General features: G+C 44.8%; 1 pseudogene; it reads left to right on the top strand.

The window, feature by feature from the left end:
* The first annotated feature begins 20,998 nt into the window (after nucleotides 1-20,998).
* LOC124513707 (uncharacterized) lies at nucleotides 20,999-21,097 on the top strand (annotated as a pseudogene).
* Nucleotides 21,098-21,498: the final 401 nt, after the last annotated feature.

The raw sequence follows: 21,498 nt of genomic DNA, 5'->3' as shown, positions 1-21,498 counted from the left end.
TCGGGCTCAACCGACTGAGTCACCCAGGCGCCCCTATTATTGCGATGATTCTGTAAAATTAAAGCTGTTCTAAAATAAGAGGTTTATGGGAGGGGGTGGATTTTTAGGTCTTGGCAAATGATCAGAATTTGCTACTATAGTCACACATCTCTGAAGCCAAACCTAGTGGCTGTTTATTCTAGGTTCCTCACACCATTGTTACGCATCAATGTTGGTGTCCCCAGATTGTCAAATGCTAATGAGCACCTCTGAGAAGTGTGGCAGCAAATCCAACTGCCCCATAAGACACTAGTCTAGGCCAATGAAATACTGTTTGTAAGACAAAATGAGTTAGATCGCTCCACAAAATGTTTCCCACCAACAAATACCTGATAATGACTAAAAACATACTTCCTGGTATTTTGGCTCCTCCAATTATTGTGTGACCCTAGACAATTTTCTAACCTTCTTACACTTCAGTGCCCCTCATTTATCAAGCAAGCATAAGACAGTACAGTCCCCATAGGGTAACACAGGACATATTAAGCATAGGGAAATTTTTAGTATATTTACAAAGGTGATTACCTAAGTCAGAGGTCACAGGAAGGTAAGTCCCATTAGCTCCAGTGTGGATCTTGTTTGTGTAGAATCTCCACCGTATCCCCAAAGCCCGGGCAAGCATCCGGTACTTGGTAGATACTCCTTAAATTAACCTATTTATGTCTTTCTATTAAAAGTGCATTTCTTATGGATGACATATAATTGAGGCTAGCTCTCTTAAAATTCAATTTATCTCTTTCTTTAAAATACATTTTAATTCTTTTCATTTTAATTATTTACATTTAATGATTGCTATGATTTGATTTAAAGTAAAATGATGGAAAAAATATACTCACGGAAACCATGCAAACATTAATCAAAGGAAATTGGAGTGGCTCTATCAAAAGTAGCAAAAGTGAGTTCAGAGCAGGAAATATTACCAAAGACAAAGAGGTGTTACATTAAAATAAAAATTTAGGGGTGCCTGGGTGGCTCAGTTTGTTGGACATCCAACTCTTGATTTCGGCTCAGGTCATGATCTCATGTTCATGGGATTGAGTCCCATGTCAGGTTCTGCACTGACAGCACAGAGCCTCCTTGGGATTCTTTCTGTCCCTCTCTCTCTCTGCCCTTCCCCTGCTCATGGTATCTCTCTCTCTCTCTCTCTCTCTCTCAAAAATACATAACATACATACACACATACATAAACAAACATTTTTAATTAAATAAAATAAAAACTTAAAAAACCAAAACATAAAATAAAATAAAATAAAATAAAATAATAAAATATCACCTATACCCTTAAAAAGAGAGAGAGAGAGAGATGTTGCACAATGGTTAAGGATCAATTCATCAAGAAGACTTATATCTTAAAGGGTAAACACCTAACAACTGAGCTTCAAAATGCAATACATACAGTAACTGTTATAGCTGAAAAGAAATTAATACATCCACAAATGTAATTGGAACTTTAACACTCTTCTCTCCATAATTGATAGAACTAGTAAACAAAAAGTTAGTAAGGTTATAGAAAACACGAACAATATTATCAACCAATATGCTGTAAATGATATCTAGAGCAACAACTCCAACCAACAACAACTCATGACATGTTTTTTTCAAGCACATGTCGAACATTCCATGGGATAAATTATATTCTGGGAAACAAAACACATTAGAAAGAATTGAAAGTATACAAAGTATATTCTCTACAACTGATTAAAAGTAGAAATTAGTAATAAAGATATTTGGATGATCAACAAATAATTGAAATTAAACAACACACTTCTAATGGGTCAAAGAAAATTTGCAAAAGAAGTTAGAAAATATTTTTTAACTACATAAAAATAAAAACACAACATATTAAAATTTGTAGAATGCAGCTAAAACAGTGCCTTATGGGAAATTAATAGCACTATATGTGTGTATGAGAAAAGAAGAAAGTCTCAAATCAATTATCTAAATTTTGACTTTAAAAAGCTACAAAAAATATAAACCCAAAGAAATTAGAAGGGAAGAAACAATAAAAAGCAGAAATCAATAAAATGGAAAAAGAAAAACAAGAGATAAAAATGAGTGAAATAAAAAGTTGGTTCTCAGTAAAGATCAATAAATTGAGAAACCTCTAGTCAGACTGATAAAGAAAAAAAGAAGGCACAAATTACCAATGGTGGGAAATAAATAAGAGACATCACTACAGAGCTTACAGCTACTAAAAAGATAATAAGGAAACATTACAACTTTATGACAATACATTCAGTAACTTAGATTAAATGGACACATTTCTTGAAAGATACTAAGTATCAAAGGTCACTCAAAAGGCAATAGATAACCTCAATAGTCCTATATCTATTAATGAAATTAAATTCATAGTTAAAATTGCAGAGTTAAAAACCCTCCCATAAGGAAAATTCCATGTTCAGATGACTACATGCACCCCGTCACAAGTCCTTCAAATATCTAATGAAGGAATAATGCTAGTTCTACATAAACATTTCCAGAAAAGAGAATAGAAGTGGACGTTCTCAACTCATTAGATGAGACCAATATTAGGCTTTACTAAAACCAAACACATTACAAGGGAAAAAAAAGTAAAATAAAATAAAGATTATAGGCCAATATCCCTCATAAACAAAGATGAAAAAAAAATCCTTAACAAAATATTAGCAAAATAAATATAGAAATATATAAAAATGATAATATCATAACCAAGTTGGGATTTATCACAGGAATTCTAGCTTAGTTCAACATTAGTGAATCAGTGTAATTCACTGTATCAGCAGATTAAAGGAGAAAAATCATATGATCATCCCAAAAGATGTAGAAAAATAATTTGGCTAAATGTAACATAGGGTCCTAATATGTTAAAAACCAAGCTCTGAACAAGTGAGGGAAAAAAGAAACTTCTTCAACATGATAAGATTTATTTGTGAAAAACCTACAGATAATATCTTACCTAATTTTAAAAGGCTGAACGATTTCCACTTAACATCAGGTGGCATCCACTTTCACTGCTCATCTGTCAGAAGCCCTTATGGGTAAAATAAGCAAGAAATGAAACAAAAGGCATACTAATTGGAAAATAAATAAATCTGTCTGTATTCACAGATGACATGGTTGACTACATATATACACCCCAGGAATCTATAAAAACTACAACAAATTCTAATTCGAATTCGAATTAGAATTCTAATTCCAATTCTATTCTATTCTAAATAATTCTAATTCTAATTCTAATTCAAGAAATTCTAATAAGTTAGTTCAGAAAGGACACAGGATATAAGCCGTTCGATCAAAATCAATCCGATTTTTAGGTACTAGTAATGAACAAATGGGAATGGAATTTTCTTTTAAGTTTTAAGGTGTCATTTATAATATTGATGGAAACAATAAAATACAGGTGCAAGATTTATATGCTAAATACTACAAAGCACACATGAGAGAAATCAAAGAAGACTTACACAGATGGAGAGTATCCTGTGGTCATATCATCAAGATGTCAACAGTTCCCCAGATTGATCTATAGATTTGCCACAACCATAATCAAATTCCCAGCAGACTTCTTTATAGAAGCTGACAAGCTTATTTTCAAGTTTATATGGAAAAGCAAAGGAGTTAGTATAGCCAAGAGGTATGGAAATGTATCAATTAATTCTAAACTTTATTAAGCCAAGTATGCATGTAAAATAGTTAGAGCAATCAGTAAATAAGATAGGCATAGAGCATATGATTCCCAGGCAAGTAGATGGGAAAATGGAATAATTAATAATAATAATAATAATAAAATTATTATAAATAAATTACTATTAATAATAAATAAATAAATTATTATAAATAAAATAAAAATAATAATAGATTATTATTATTATTATTAAATATAAATTTTAAAAGTCATCCTAAAGAAAGGGGGTGGGGGAGAGAAACAAATAGAAATCCAGACAAACAAAAAGCATGCAAGAAAAGGTAGAAATCAATCCAAGTATGTCAATCATAATAAATGAGAATGAATTAGATTTTCCAGTTAAAAGATCAAGATTATCAAACTAAATTTTAAAAATCTATGGGGTGACTGGGTAGCCCAGTTGGTTGAGTGTCCCAATCTCAGTTTAAGCTCAGGTTATGATCCCAGGGTCATGGAATCAAGCCCCAAGTCGGGCTCCATGCTGAGCATGGAACTTATTCGGGATTCTCTCTTCTCTCTCTCTCTCTCTCTCTCTCTGTCCCGCCCCTGTCTGCCTGTCCACTGCTCCCATTCTCTCTCTCTCTCAATTAAAAATAGATATAGATAGATGATAGATAAAATAAAAATCTAAGTGTGATTTAGAGGAGATGGAGAAAAAACATGAAAATAGAAAGTCAACATAAAAGTTAAAGTAAAAAAAAAAAAAAGGAAGATGATAGACCAAGAAAATACTAAACAAAAGAATGCCAGTGAAGCTATCTCCATATTAGGTTAAAATAGACTTAAGGGCAAAAATATAGCTAAAAATAAAGAGACTTCGTACATAATGATAAAAGTTTCAACTCATCAAGAAGACACGATTCTAAACTGTTATGCATCAAAACAAAGTTCAAGATATATAAAGCAAAACATGACAAAAACCACAAGAGGAAGTTTAAAAATTCACATAGTAAGAGATTTTTCATACATCCATCCCAGTGACTGATCATGCTGACAAAAAATTACCAAGAATAATAGAAAATTTGAACAGTGCAAATAAGAAAGTTCTCCTGATGGTACATGGAATGATGCGCCCAACGTAGGAGGAAGTGCATTTATTTTAAAGCATTCATGGAATAAGTACAAAAATATGTTCTAGACCATAGAGCTGCCTCAACAAATCCTAAGAATCCTGTATTCCTTGACCCTAATGCATTCGTGTACGAAATTTAATAACAAAAACACATCCACTAAAAGTCCATAGACCTGGAGGTGTCTGGGTGGCTCAGACAGTTAAGTGTCCAGCTTCGGCTCAGGTCATGATCTCACAGTTTGTGGGTTTGAGCCCTGCATCGGGCTCCGTGCTGATGGCTCAGAGCCTGGAGCCTGCTTCAGATTCTGTGTCTCCCTCTTTCTCTGCTCCTCCCCCGCTCATGCTCTGTCTCTCTCTCTCTCTCCTTCAAAAATAAATAAAAACATTAAGAATTCAAAAGAATAACAGAAGAAAGCCAGTGAAAGCAGAAGAATAAAATATTAAAGTTACGAGCAAAGTAAAAGGCACACACCAAAGTGCAGCAGAAAGAATAATCAAAGCCAAAGGTTGGTTCTTTGGGGAAAAAAAAAAAGCTTTCTAAAAAGCCAATTCCCTTGCATGCTGAATCAGAAGAAAATAAGAAGATGGTGGGGAGGGAGAATGAAAAAATAAACAATATTAAGAAACAGAAAGGGAATACCTGGGTGGTTCAGTGGGTTGAATGTCCAACTTCGGCTCAAGTTACAATCTCACAGCTCACAAGTTCAAGCCCCGCGTTGGGCTCTCCACTGTCTGCACAGAGCCTGCTTCGAATCTTGTCTCCCCCTCTCTCTGACTCTCCCCTGCTTGCACTGTCTCTCTCAAATATAAATAAACATTAAAAAAAAAAGAATTAGATAGAGGTCATAACTGCACAGGCTGTAATGATTGAACAAGAGAAAAAAAGAGTTTATTATGGAAACTTTGTGATACATTTTAAAGTTTAGACAAAATGGATGCATTCTTTAAAAAGAAATACACCCCACCAAAGAAGCAGCAGAAAAGCCGTGGAGAGTCTAATGACCTTTAGAGAAATTGAATCATTAGTTAAAAATCTTCCCAGAAAAGAAAAACCAGGCCCAAATGATTTATCAGCAATTTCTACCAAGTGTTTTAGGAACCACTCTTCCAGATAATAGAAAAAGAGGAAACATGCCCAGATTGTTTTAAAAGGCTAGCATCACCTCAATTCCAAAACTAGGCAAGGACAATATCTGCAAGAAAACTCAGTCTAGTCTCGCTCCAAACCTGCGTTCGTCAGGAGAGAGGATACGGGTTTGCAGTGACAGATCCCCCGATCTCAGTGGTCTTGCACAGGGAAGGTTTGGTTCACTGCCGTGTCTTAGCCGAGGGACAGACAGCTCTATTCCAAGCAGTCACTCAGGGGGCTGGGCTGCTTCTTCCCTCTTGGGGCGACACCCACCCAGAACAAGTGGTTTCCCAAGTTGCCACAATAGGGGAAGAAAGGGCTGGAAAACCATGTAGGGTGATTCTAAGACTTAGACCATTGTCACATGCTGAGTAGTGTCTCCCCCCAGAATTCACATGGTGAACTCCTAACCCCAGTCCCTCATATTGTGACCGTATTTGGAGACAGAGCCTTTATTTTTTTTTAATGTTTTATTTATTATTTTTGAGAGAGAGACAGAGCATGAGCAGGGGAGGAGCAGAGAGAGAGGGAGACACAGAATCAGAAGCAGGCTCCAGGCTCTGAGTTGTTAGCACAGAGCCCGACGTGAGGCTTAAACTCACGAGCTGTGAGATCATGACCTGAGCCCAAGTCAGATGGTCAACCGACTGAGCCACCCAAGTGCCCCGGAGACAGAGCCTTTTAAGAGGTAATTAAGGTGAAATGAAGTCACAGGGTGGGTCTTTATCCAATATCCTTGTCCTTATAAGAAGAAGAGTTTAGGACACAGACTCACACAGACCAGGAAAGACCCCGCGAAGACACAACTAAAGAGAAGCCATGTGCAAACCAAAGCGAGAGGACTCAGAAGAAATTAAACCTGCCATCATCATGATTTTGGACTTCAAGCCAACAGAACAGTGATAAAATTAATTTCTGTTGTTCAAGAGCCCCAGTGTGTGGTATTTTGTCGAGGCAGCCCTGGCAAACTAACAAGACTGTCGTTCCTGTAATTGGAACTCAGTCCCACGGTCCCGATCTGACCCCAGAGGAGGCTGGGAAATCTGCCGGGAAGAGGAAACGGTGTGTGCAACCCTGGCATGGCTCTCACACCTGAACCACTCTGTGAAAGTCTTAAACAGAATATCTCCTATGAATCGATTAGAAAAAGACAACCAACCCCACAGCATAATGGACCAAAACATTGGGCATTGGCTACAAAAGAAAGCATGAGGGTCCATAAACACATGAAAAGGCGAGAATCTTGGTTGCTACTCTAAGCGCAGTCCTCGGAGCCAGAGCCATGGCATCATCTAGGATATGTTGGAAATCAGGAAAAGGAAAAGGAAAGACACACCAAGACACCATCTGGCACCTACCAGATTGGCAAAGATTAAAAGTCAATACCAGGGACGCCGGGGTGGCTCAGTCAGTTTAGCGTCCGACTCTTGGTTTTGGCGCAGGTCATGATCTCACAACTCGCGAGTTCGAGCCCCACGTCGGGCTCCGCGTTGACATCGTGGAGCCTGCTTGGGATTCTCTGTCTCCCTCTCTCTCTGCCCCTCCCCCGCTCACATGCATGCACGCACTCTTGCACTCTCTCTCTCTCAAAAATAAATAAACTTAAAAAAAAGTCAATACCAAAAGCAACGACGATGTGGAAAACAGAATGTTCACCACACCCCACTGCAGGAGACAGGCACCGGCACGATCGTGTTGGAAAACAGCTTGCCAGGTCTTCATAAAGTGGAGTAGGTGCTTGCCCTGGCCCTCAACAACTCCACTCCTAGCTGTAAACTACGCATCTAGTGCAGTGCCTCCCAAACTTTAATGCGGATACGATTTTCTTACGATGCAGATGCTGATTCTGCAGGGCTAAGAAAGGTCCCTAGAAATGACATTCTGCATTTTTAACAAGTTCCTGGGAGATGTCAACCCTGTCGTGCTGAGAACCACCCTCAGAATGGCAAACAGCAGTGAGTGGATATTCAGAGCGACTTTCCTGAAGCCCAAATCCCCAAATTCCAGCAACATTAGTTTGGGCAAATAAATTGCTGCATATTACAGAGTAGCCACACACCAGAACCCTACTTAGAAGTGAAAATAAATAGAGGCGCCTGGGTGGCTCAGTCGGTTAAGCATCTGACTCTTGGTTTCAGCTCAGGTCATGATCTCACGGTTTGTGAGCTCGAGTCCCAAGCCGGACTCTGCTCTGCCGGTTCGGATCCTGCTTGGGACTCTCTTCCTCTCTCTCCCTCTCTGCCCTTCCCCCACTCTCTATCTCTCTCTAAAAATAAACTAAAAAATTTTTTTTAAATTTTAAACTTTTTTTTAAAGTGAAAATAAATAAATTACTGCTCACACACAACAGGAGAGAACACAACAATATTAAGCAGAAAAAGCCAGGCGCAGAAGAAAATATGCAGCATGATCCCATTATATGAGGTTCAAAATCACGCAGAGCTAAATAACATATTGTTTGGGAGTGCATACGTGCCGGGTAAAACTTTGGAGAAAAGAAAAAGAATGAGAAAAAAAAAGGCCAGTAAGGAAATGATTAGCACGAAAGCGAGGGTAGGGCTGGCAGGGAGGGGGAGGCATGTGATGGGGGATAAATACTCAGGGGGTTTCTGGGGTCCTGGCAGTGCTCTATTTCTCCGGCTGAGTGGTGAATATATGGGCGCTTTTATTTTATTATTATTCCTTAAACTGCATATATACATTTTATGTACTCTTTTGAATTAAAAAAAGTAGCAGGAAGCCTTTTTGTGTTAAAATCCCAAGTGGCTAGTAAAATAAACCCAGTGAATTATAAAAAGTCTAGATTTTGAGAGTCGAGGTTTACTTGTACCTCTGAAACAACACACACACACACACACGCACACACACACACCTTGATTTGCAAGTCATACAATATTGGACACAAACAGGAGACCTCAGGCACGAGCTTCCTCTTTCCAGCTGAGATTCTCAGCTACACACAAGTGGACGAGCGGACAGAACCCGCAGAATCAGTGCAGACAGGAAACCGCTCGGCACTGCAGCCCCCATCGATGCGTTCACAAGGGTCAGAGTGGTTGGCTGTGGACGGTGGGGAAGCTCAGTTTCAGAAGAGCTCTGGGGACACCCACCTTCCTTCTCCAAAAATCGTATCAAACTTTCCCTCTCCCACGTTCAAAGGAATGCCCCACCAGCCAGCTGTGGGAGCCAAAGCAGGACAGTTTGGTTTTTTTCTAATGTGCATTTATTTTCAAGAGAGAGACAGAGTGCAAGCAGGGGAGGGACAGAGAGAGGGGGAGACACGGATTCCAAAGCAGGTTCTAGGCTCCGAGCTGTCAGCACAGAGCCCGATGCGGGGCTTGAACTCACAAACTGTGAGATCACGACCTGAGCCAACGTCGGACTCTTAATCGACTGAGCCACCCAGGTGCCCCCAGAGCAGGATGGTTTTAATTCGTGAGCCTCTGGGTGTCTGGCCTGGGGCCCTGAGCCTCTGGTTCTAAGACGTCTGTCTCCTGGACAGGTGTGGTTCCTGCAGGTGTTTTCTCACCTCCACGCCACTGAGAACTCCCCCTCCACCTAGCACTCCTGCTTGCCTCTGACCACTCGTGCAAGAGCGATGATGAATCGAATCTTGCTCGGGGAGAAGCAAGACATAAATACATCCGGGTGTACTATTAGTGTCAATAATATTAATGCAATTATTTCCAGACTAGTCAAGATTCAATAAACAGTAAACAAGCCCGGAGCAGCCACCAGGTGAGCGCCGTGGGGGCCCGCACAGCTGGCTGGCTGGCTGCCGAGAACGCCTTGCCTTTGCTGCTGTCACTCAAGCAGGGGAGCAGGAGGGGGGGGGGGATTCTGCCTCGTGCCTGCCCACCCAGGTCCCGAGCTGGGCAACCGAACTGAGCTGGGCAACCATCTCCGATCCGAGCAACAATGTGTCGTGTCTGAAACAGACGGGTACCTGCCCCAAGCTGTCCACAGGCGAGACACCAGAAAGCTCAGAGCTGAGAGACGCCATTTGTAGTTGTCCGTTTCCACATCTGTCATCCCACTGGACTCCGAATTCTCTGAGGACGGGGACCAGGATCCTGAGCACCCAGGACCGTGCTCAATGGAGAGCAGCAGTCAGTGAATTTGGGCCTGAGGAACCTGGAACCAAGCTGTCGAGGGGCTAAGAACGTGTAAGGGAGGAAAACTCTCCACTATCCCCTTCGGTTCTGCAGCTGGCCTACGAATTCCATCGACATAAGAGAGATCAGCAGGACACAAGCTTACAAAAGTATTTCATATTTTTGCGTCGACATGGAAGCTTCCAGAAGGAAAGTGAAGACCCGAAGAAGCCATTAGACCAAAAGCGTGTATCATTTTAAACAAAGGCAAAGGGGTCTGGGCTAGAGGCAGTAAACTGTGGGACAGTGACTAAGAGCTACAGAATGAATGGAAAATCCAGGCTATTTTGGCCCATAATCAGCACTGACCCTGGTTTCTGGTAATGAGAGTGTTCGCTTCCTGAGGCAGGGAGGGCTCCTTTCTCACGGGAAATGTTAGGACCTGCTTTTAGGTAGAAGGAGGAAGGTGAGAGAGCCCTTCCTGAATCTGCCGCTTCCCAAGCGCCTTTGACTCAAGATAATCACTATGCCAAAGTGGCATATCTGGGGAGGCGCATCCTGAACCCCTTTGCAGGCAAGTCTGGAGTTGGATGGGCATGAAGTTAATGGCCTTTACTTCTACTTATTGGCTGTGTGACCACGGGTAAGTCACTCAGCCATTCTGTGCCTCATTTTTTTCATCTGCAAAATGGAGTTAATAATAATGCTTGCCTTATAACGTTGTGAGGCCGACCAGAGAGGATGAACGTCAAATAAACTAACACAGTGCCTTACACATTTAGGTGCCTTGTAAGCATCTGGTGATTATTAGTTAAAAAGTAATTACTATGTATGATTATTACAGAGGCAGTATGGTGGAGTGGATAAGAGCCAGACCCCCCGGGTTTGATTCCCGGCATGGTCCTTTTCTAGTTGTATGACCTTGGCTGACCTTGGGTGACAGGGCTGGGGAACCGAGGGCAAGTGAGACAACTCAGGTATAAAATTTAGGAAGACACCTCCCTGGCCTCCCCGAGCCCTGTCCCTGTTGAGCAACCCAACTTGCGTCTCTTGTGTCACATGGTGAGACATGGAACCGTTGTCCACGTAGCAGACTGTTCCGGTGTTGTACAGAAAGAATAAACCTGAGCCTGACAGTGAACCTAGAGGGAAGAAGCAGCGAAGAACTTCCACTGATAAAGAAACAGAGGTGAAGAAAGAAGACTCTCTTGGGATTTTCTGGGCTTTCATTTGAGTGAGAAGCTGGGAATCAAATCAAAGGGGCCTTGAAGGCCGAGGTAAGAAGTTTAGTCTCGATTCTCCCCGGCGGCTCCGTTTCGGATAGAGTCAGCGGTTCCCGCTTAGGGAATCACATGCCGATGGCCTTCTTCCATATCCTGCTGTGGAGGCGATCTTGCTCTCCTTTCTTCCCCTGCAGGCTCCATCCTGGCAGCAGAAGTGAAAAGAGAAGAGTCAACCAGGGCGTTCCTATGCAGAGATCATAAAACATTCAGTTACTGGCTTCTCTCCAATCAGAAAAAGATAGTGTCCACTTTATTCTTAAAAAGGATAAAGCGTTCGTCTTCCCAGCAGCTACCAACCTGGGATTTAAACAGATTTGCATGGAACCCTCTCCTCCGCGGCGTCCTGGCAAACGTCTCCCGCTCCCCTGCTCTCTACGAAGGCCTGTATATCTTTTCTCTGGTCCTTCCCTGCTGAATTTTAAAGAGGGTTTTAGAGGGCATGGCATGACAAGGGTTCCTCAGAGCCTTCTAAATCATAACGCACGGGACCAAAGAGGCCTAGTCCTTTTCCCGAAATGATTTGCCCACCTTGATTCCCCGGCGCCCCAGCCACAAGCTAAGAAACCTCGCAAAACATGCGGAAACTTCCCATCCTCAATTTTTCCTCCCCAAGAAACGGCTCTTAATCTTTCTCTCCCTCCCCGGCTGTCTCCGCCCTTCTCCGTCTCCCCCTGCTCTCCATCATAAAATAATAAGGCAGACCCGCGCGCATCTAAATCCCTCGCAATAGCTGGAGAGGGGGCCAGCCAGACATATTTACTACTAAGTGGATGCAAATTCACTTACCGCTGATTTTCAAAGAAATGAGACGTCCCTGCCACAATATTGCTTTTCTCATCACCAAATGGGGCCTTCGCTTTGTAAGTTGGCAAAGCTTTCAAAACAATCAGATCTGGGCGGCTGGATGGTGTCTGCCTGGCGTCATCCCGGGAGATGGGCCTCACCAGCAGCCCCAGGCTCCTCCACTGAGAAATGTGAGGCGGTGAAGGGACATCGGGAAGGTGTGGGGCGATGGACGTAGAGCCCAGGGGCACAGGCACAGGTCAAAGCTGCCCCCCCCCAGCGTCCTCTGCAAAGGCAGTCCCAGGGACACAGGGTCCTGGACCCCCAGGGAGCCCCAAGGGACGAATACCCCCACACTCCCCACCCCCATGCACATGCTCCCGTGCTCCCGTGTCCTTGTCTGGGATTTCCCAGGGACGCCAACCACTGCAGCCCGTCCGTGGGCTCCAGCTCCAGAGCCTGTGAACGGTAGAAAACTCATCTGCGGCCCCAGGGAAGTCATTCGACCTACCCGGGCCTTGCTGGGATTCTTCATTAGTGGAAGGAGGCAGTGACACGGCACTGCCCCGTGCGCCTTCCACGGCTCCAGTTTCTGGTGCCAGACCCGGAAGCAAGTGCATGATGGGGCTACCCTAGACAGGGGTGCCAGTCTCCCTGCAGCTGGTGGGCTAGTCTAGATCCTTTGGTTCCCAATGACAGAAAACCAACTCTAACACAAGCTAACGTGGCCCCAGCGATCGGGAAGCTGGGTATGTTTGTTTTCTACCGCTGCTGTAACAAACTGCCTCGTTTTAGTGGCTTAAAACAACGCAAATGTGTTGTCTCACAGTTCTGGAGGTAGCTCAGAAGTCTGAAAGTGAGTTTATGTGGTTCAAATCAAGATGCCAGCCAGGCTCCGTTCCTTCTGGAAGCTCCGGGAAAGAAGTCATTCCCTGCCTGTTTGAGCTTCCAGAGAACATGCCCGAATTCCTTGGCTCGTGGCCCCTTTCCAGCAATGGCGTCAGTTTAAGTTCTGTTTCTGTCATCACCTCTCCTTCTCAGACTCTGACCCTCCTGCCTGCCTTTTATAAAGACCCCTTGTGATTAGACCGAGCCCACCCGGGGAAGCCAGGATGATTTTCCCATCTCAAGATCCCGAACCTAATCATATCTGTAATGTCCCTTTTGCCATGTAAGGTAACATATTCACAGGGTTTCAGGATGAGTACATGAGCAATTTAGGGAGTGATTATTCTGTCTGCAGCACTGAGGAGTGGGCTTCAGGCATGGCTTGATCTAAGGGCTTGAACAGAATCATCAGGGTCTTTCCCTCAATTCGACCTCTGTACTCTGCTTCATTTTGTGTTAGTCTGATTCTCTATGCCATTTAAAATAGCCTTCCTCTGGCACAAAAACAGACACATAGACCAATGGAATAGAATAGAAACCCCAGAACTAGACCCACAAACGTATGGCCAACTCATCTTTGACAAAGCAGGAAAGAACATCCAATGGAAAAAAGACAGTCTCTTTAACAAATGGTGCTGGGAGAACTGGACGGCAACATGCAGAAGGTTGAAACTAGACCACTTTCTCACACCATTCACAAAAATAAACTCAAAATGGATAAAGGACCTGAATGTGAGACAGGAAACCATCAAAACCCTAGAGGAGAAAGCAGGAAAAGACCTCTCTGACCTCAGCCGTAGCAATCTCTTACTCGACACATCCCCAAAGGCAAGGGAATTAAAAGCAAAAGTGAATTACTGGGACCTTATGAAGATAAAAAGCTTCTGCACAGCAAAGGAAACAACCAACAAAACTAAAAGGCAACCAACGGAATGGGAAAAGATATTTGCAAATGACATATCGGACAAAGGGCTAGTATCCAAAATCTATAAAGAGCTCACCAAACTCCACACCCGAAAAACAAATAACCCAGTGAAGAAATGGGCAGAAAACATGAATAGACACTTCTCTAAAGAAGATATCAGGATGGCCAACAGGCACATGAAAAGATGCTCAACGTCGCTCCTCATCAGGGAAATACAAATCAAAACCACACTCAGATATCACCTCACGCCAGTCAGAGTGGCCAAAATGAACAAATCAGGAGACTACAGATACTGGAGAGGATGTGGAGAAACGGGAACCCTCTTGCACTGTTGGTGGGAATGCAAATTGGTGCAGCCACTCTGGAAAGCAGTGTGGAGGTTCCTCAGAAAATTAAAAATAGACCTACCCTATGACCCAGCAATAGCACTGCTAGGAATTTACCCAAGGGATACAGGAGTACTGAAGCATAGGGGCACTTGTACCCCAATGTTTATAGCAGCACTCTCAACAATAGCCAAATTATGGAAAGAGCCTAAATGTCCATCAACTGACGAATGGATAAAGAAATTGTGGTTTATATACACAATGGAATACTACGTGGCAATGAGAAAAAATGAAATATGACCTTTTGTAGCAACGTGGATGGAACTGGAGAGTGTGATGCTAAGTGAAATAAGCCATCCAGAGAAAGACAGATACCATATGGTTTCACTCTTATGTGGATCCTGAGAAACTTAACAGGAACCCATGGGGGAGGGGAAGAAAAAAAAAAAAGAGGTTAGAGAGGGAGAGAGCCAAAGCATAAGAGACTGTTAAAAACTGAGAACAAACTGAGGGTTGATGGGGGGTGGGAGGGAGGGGAGGGTGGGTGATGGGTATTGAGGAGGGCACCTTTTGGGATGAGCACTGGGTGTTGTATGGAAACCAATTTGACAATAAATTTCATATATTAAAATAAATAAATAAATAAAATAAAATAGCCTTCCTCCCATAGCCAAGGAAAGTGCAGCGTGTAGCCCTAAATCATGGTGTTTCAGATTAGTAGACGGTTTCAGAAAATATAATTTCTCACCTCCCTTCCATTTCTCCCTCCCCTGGTCCAATCTGCAGTTTCTATGTGGGTGCCCTGAATTAAGTAAGGACACTGGTAGAGGAATAAAACCTCCTTGAGATGGCTGGATGGAACGTTGGTCACTGAACTTGGATATTAGGCATATACTTAAAAAAAATCTTCACGTTTATTTATTTTTGAGAGAGAGAGAGAGACAGAGTGTGAGCAGGGGACAGGGAGAGAGAGAGGGAGACACAGAATCCGAAGCAGGCTCCAGGCTCCAAGCTGTCAGCACAGAGCCCGATACGGGGCTTGAACCCACGAGCAGCGAGAGATCACGACCTGAGCCGAAGTCAGGAGCTCAACCGACTGAGCCACCCAACTTATTTTATATTCCAAGCTCGTGATGCTGGACACATCAGGTTCAAATTGCCCTAGCAGCAAAACTTGGTGATTATTTCCATCTTCTGAAGGCCAGACCAATCACATGGAGGCCACAGGCAGATATCCCAGACAGGCTCAGCCCAGGGCTTTGACGTTTGGGGTCAAGCAGGGCCTGTAGCAGCCATAAGTCCCCCTTGGCCTCATCATGTGTTTATGACCTTGAGGCCAAGAGCTCCCCTCTCCCCGGAGCGGTACCATAATTAAGAGTAGTTTCCATTTTGCCAGACTCCAGGGACACTAGATATGTGAACACTTTGCTCGGAGAAGATGATGGAATTTAATATGTAGACACCCCCCCACACCACCTCCCCCACTTAAGTGTTGTGGCTCACGTGGTCCTGTCTCCAGGTTCGCCAGGGACAGGCCTGGTTTGTACCTGTTGATATAATCCTTAATAACTCTCCCTTGGCTCTCCAAATGGGGCCCGTTTGAATGATAATGTTATGGTTTCCCCAGCGCTAGCAAGAGTGAAAAGAGTGTATTTCCCCCTCCTTCTGTTCAGCTCAGCCTTGAGCCAGGTGGAGCCTCTGAGGCGGCAGCTCGGGAAGACCCCAAATCACATAGTTCCTTCTGCTGGAGTCAAAGCCAAGAAGGAAACAAGCCCTCCCTTTAGGTTGGAGGAGGGCGTGGAGAGCCTGTGACTTGGCCTTCTCCATCTCACAGCCTTGGCCCAGTGCCCTGTGTCCCCCTAGGTCCTGTCTTCTCTCCTTTATTCACCCAGATCTGAGGGTAACAGCCCAGTTGCTCTAGAAAAAACACTTTGAAAAGTTTTCCTGCACTTATTTATATGAATGCATAATAATGCATAAATAATGTAAATGCATAAATAATGTCATATGCATGTGTGTGTGTGTGTATGTGTGTGTGTGTGTGTGTGTGTGTACTCTTATTTTCCTTTGCCTTGTTAGCTCCATTTTCCTTTCCATCTCTCTCTTCTTTATCCACATAACCGCGGGGAGATCCGTGCTAATATCCCAGGAGGGGTCCTTCCACATTTTTCTTTTTTCTTTTTTTTTTTTAATGTTTATTTATTTTTGAGACAGAGAGAGACAGAGCATGAATGGAGGAGGGTCAGAGAGAGGGAGACACAGAATCTGAAACAGGCTCCAGGCTCTGAGCTGTAAGCACAGAGCCCGACACGGGGCTTGAACTCACGGACCGCGAGATCATGACCTGAGCCGAAGTCGGCCACTTAACCGACTGAGCCACCCAGGCGCCCCACCACATTTTTCTTTAAAATCATGTACACTAACCTGTGCATACATGCGTATATGTATATAATGTTTCATGCACACACACATACATATACTTATTATAAGGGTACAGGTGGGCTTTTGTAGTTGTTTGTTTTACTGAATTATATGGTATTCAGTTTCTTGTGTCTCGCTTTTCTTACTCAGCAATGGCCCAGGGAAGTTGTAAAAATGCTCTGGTGTAGCTTCAGTGAATCGTTTTGCAATAGTGTGTAAATGTACTATAATTTTTTCACCTGAATCTCTAGCAATGGGTATTCGCTTCGTTTCCACCGGGGAATTTCCCAGCCACCAAAATATCCATGTGTTACACTCCAGCCCTAATGCCCCTGACTTGTATATGCTGCGGAATCTTTAAAAGCGAGAGTCAATTTGAAGCGTTTAATCAGCCACCATTTTTTTTTTCAAGATGTCGGACGGACCCACCAATCCGACTTCAGGCCTAGCTGGATCCTGCCCTCAGGATTGGGGAGGATGGGGGGCCAGCCAAAGCGGATTCCCCACACAGCAACCACCTCGATGTACTAGGAAGGGCTCAGGCTCTTGGAATAGACGACCGGCCCTCAAATTCTGGCTCCACCGCTTATAAGTTGGGAGATGTGAGTAAATACTCACCTCTTCCAGCCCCAGTTTTCTCACCTTCAGAACAGGAGTCGTGAGACCAACCACGTAGAGGGTTAAGTGGGACTATGTGCACACAGGTCCTGGGGGAAGAAAGGCTTCCCCACTCACACATCATGAGTCATGGCGGGGCTTGAAGGGGAAAGTTCACATCCATCAGTAGTGATGCCCAAGGCGAACAGCGCTAGTCTGATCCGCAGACAGAAACAGGTTGTTTCCAGAGTAATTGGATGCCCTGTCTTTGTTTACAGAGCCACGTGTGCACCCAGGATGTTGAAAGCACTTGTTGTTGGTCAAGTCCAGAGCACTGGTGAGCCACAGGGAGAAAGACAGGCCTGGAGGTGCCCTTGCTAGGAAGGGTCCAGAGAGGAGGGTAGCTGATGGAGAGCTGAGGACTTGAGGTAGGTGCCCTGGGTTATGGGTGCAGGGGTAGCATTCCCTAAACCCTTCTGAGCTCTGGCCTCGGGCTCAGTGGGGCAGGAGCAGGGGGTAGACATTCCCCACCTGGCAACAGAGGTCTCTCCCTGTCCTTTCCATACACAACACCTCACACTTTCTAGACTCCCACCTGCTGATCTACCCACGAAGAAAGCAGAAACTAGAGCCTAACACCACAGCGTCTTTGTGGGCTTAATGTGGGTGCATCGCCCCCCCCATTCAGATGTTGAAGCCCTAACCCTCCAGTGTGATGGTATTTGGAGGTGAGCCTTGGGGAGGTAATTAGGTTTAGATAGTCCTGAGGGTGGGGTCCTCGTGATGGGCGTCCTTATGCGAAGAGGAGGAGAGATGAGAGACCTTTCTCTCTCTCTGCCATGTGAGGACACAGCAAGAAGGCAGGTGTCGGAAAGCCAGGAGGCGAGCCTTCACCAGGAACCGAATCTACCGGCATCTCGATCTTAGACTTTCCCGGTCTCCGGAGCTGTGGTTTAAGCCCCTGGTAGCTTGTTACGGCAGCTGGAGCTGACTGAGGCAGCACCCATGCCTTTCTGTTTAGGACGCTGGAAGAAAAGACCAACAGAATGTGTTTAACATGCCTGGCCCCCGAAATTGTGTCCCATAGCCTATACCAAGACCCTTGCCTCCAGCCACCGTCATGCTCCCAGGGGACGGTGACCAGCACTGTGGAGAAGCATCTGGCAAGTCGGTGGGGGAGAGAGCCCACCAAAAATTCTTAACGTCTCTGGAAAGGGTGAGAGCAGAGGATGACTTAGGCTGGAAAATCAGAGAGTTCCCTCTGCCCCCACAACTTCCCATTACTAAGGGCCAGATTTTGGCTTCAAACCAGACCCCAAGGAACTACCCAAGACCTCCGAGAAAGCGCAAGGATTCCAATTCCCTTTATCCCCAGCAGCCTTCTCTAAGTCACCAAATGCCCCCACTCCAGCATCTGCCAAGCCATCACTCACCACCCCTCCCCCACCCCAGACACCGCCCAGATCCTAGTGACGGTCTTTCTTGGGGACAATTTGCCCAGGACTCCGACATACTCATTTGTACCTTCCTTGGTGCCAAGCATGGTGTCTCGCACACAGAGGATGCTTTATATGTATTTGATGAGTCATTGATTAGAAATGATAGGATGGTCAATACCAGCCGAGGGAGGGGACACTGGGAGCCAGCAGGTGCCTGAATTGGAGGAAAAAGTGAAGCCCCATTCCCAGGCAGAGCTTGAGTCTAGAACCCAGAGTCCCCACCAGGGAGGTGGGAGCCATTGTTACCAATTACTCAGACCTGGGTTTCATTCATTCATTAAAATCTTCAAAATGGGAGTTGTGTTAACGGCCAGGCATGCTGTTCTTTCCCCTCCAGGTAAGAAGATTTATTGCCCAAACTTACATTTTATCGCGCACAACCGAATAAAAATGATCGATTTCCCTGCCCGCCTTACAGCATCCTTCCACAGTTATTAAAGTCTCTAAAAATGTTTTCTTTTTTTTTTTAAAAAAAGGTTAAAAGAAAGAGAAGTGGAGAGAGAAGAAACCAAAAGGAGACAGAGAAACGCCGGATTGCTGAGGGCTATCCATCTTGTCAGCTCGGGACCGCATAACCTTGATGTCACTATATTTTCTGCTCATATCCAAATTTACAATTTGCCAGCCAAGGAGATGGAAATGCCAAACCTCCTCCTTGGAGGTGAATGCCGGGAGGTTCTTAAAGGGCCCAAGAGAAGGGAGGACCCCCGCTCTGAAAACCGTATAAGACAGCGAACCTGTCCCTGAGCCTTTAGCAATTTTCTCCAAGTTGGGAAAGCCCAGCCTCCTAGGGCGAGGACGGAGATTTCACTCCAGGGCCCCAAACGCATTCATCCAAGAGTCCCATATGCGCTCTGTCCCCCTGATGGACAAGCAGATCTGTGGCCCACCTGAGCAGCCGTGGCAGGCTGGAAATTCGCCGCTCAGGTTAGGAGATGCGATGGCGGAGGAAGGTGTGAAGCATAGTGTGCGGGAGGTGTTTAACCCACAGGAAAGCTGCACACAAGCCCAGCAAAAGTGCCAGTTTGCACACAAACAGGGTGGGCTATTACACATCATTCATCTGTTCATTCGAGTGGGTCCCCAAGAACCTTCTCTCCGCTGTTTTGGTAATTTAATTTTACTAAATACCAAGTAATACAATTGTATATCACCCATTCGCAAACATATTGTGAATTCCTTCAGGACAAGAATAAGGTCTCTCTCTCTCTCTCTTCTCTCTCTCATGCGCGCGCGCACACACACACACACACACACACTGGGTGCTTTCTACGGGGGTCTGTTGCAGCTTATTCAGAGTGGTAAAACCCTGTTTTAAAACATAATTCAGAATTTATTATTCGTTACTAGATCAGTCTGGCCTTTTTCCAAATTAGTGCTAATTAGTCAGTCTTCCTGGGCTTGTTTCTAGGCGAACGAGGACATCTGTCCTTTGCTGAGACCTCAGTTCCTCCTCAGGCAATTCCATCCTGAGTCCTGAGGGGTGTCGACACCCCAGGCGAGGCCGTGCACCTCCGCAGCAGCACTGGGGGGTACCCTCCCTGGAAGGCTCCCCCCATTGTCCCGGGTTTTCCCAGTGCGTGGGAGTCTGGAGTCCTGTCGGGGAGCACTTTCCCAGCGTGGCCTGGAAGATAGCCATAAATCTGTCTCGGGCCATTTGACTCAGGCCCTCAATGCCAAGCTTAACAGGCACTTCCATCGGCCCTGATGCGCCAACGATCTATAAGCCATTAACCAGGCAGTATTAGACCTCCCAGCTCGGCCTCCTCTGTGGGAGCACACGCAGAGAAGGAGGGAAGGAGAGAGAGGGGAGGGCTGCGTGGACGGCAACCGCTAAACCTTCCCTGGGCCCATTAGGGCTGCAAAATCATGCAGCACCTGCCCAACCAGGTCCTACTCTAGACCTGAGTGTAAGACAGGGACCCAGCCCAGCGGGGAGAGGCCACAGCTGGCCAATGGCGGTGGGGGGGGCGGGTGGCAGGCGGTCAGGACAGCAGTTCGGACTTAGAGAGCCACCAATCTCACTTCTGCTCTTTCTGCTATGTCTTCTAGAAGGTGCACTGCCAGAGTGGGCTGCACCTGTCCTCAGGCAGTAGGCCTTTGACCCCTCACTCCGAGTCCAAAAGCTCCCCCAGAGCCCACGCCCTGGGGCGTCCCATCCTGAATGTCAGATTCCCCCTTTCCTATGAGAAGAGGTGGCTGGTGTGCTCGCTTCGACAGCACATATACTACATTGGAACATATACTACATATACTACACATATACTACATTGGAACACATATACGACAGCACGTATACTACATTGGAACAACACGGAGAAGATTCGCGCGGCCCCTGCACAAGGGTGACACACAAATTCGTGAAGCTTCCGTGTTTTTAAGCAAAACTAATATAAAAACAGGGAAGGGGACAAAAACATAAGAGACTCTTAAATATGGAGAACAAACAGAAGGTTGCTGGGGGGGATGTGGAAGGGGGGAGGGGCTGAATGGATAAGGGGCATTAAGGAATCTACTCCTGAAATCGTCGCTGCACTATATGCTAACTAACTTGGATGTAAATTAAAACAATAAATTAAGGGAAACCAATTTGACAATGAACTTCATATATTGAAAAAAATAAAAAAATAAAAACAATAAATTAAGTAAAAATTTAAAAAAATAGACAGCTGGTGGTGGTAGTAAGGGCTAACAACTGTTTGCGCTCCCCAAGAATCAGGTGCTAGCCTCAGCCCATCTCACACACACACACACACACACACACACACAGCCCCTCTGTCA

The sequence above is a fragment of the Lynx rufus genome, unplaced genomic scaffold (genome assembly GCF_022079265.1).
Source record: "Lynx rufus isolate CCGP_SWC_20201006 ecotype Redwood Valley unplaced genomic scaffold, mLynRuf1.p SCAF_18, whole genome shotgun sequence".
In the NCBI taxonomy this organism is placed as follows: Eukaryota; Metazoa; Chordata; class Mammalia; order Carnivora; family Felidae; genus Lynx; species Lynx rufus.
The sequence above is the reverse complement of the archived record's forward strand: the minus strand, read 5'-3'. Positions and strand labels throughout refer to the sequence as shown.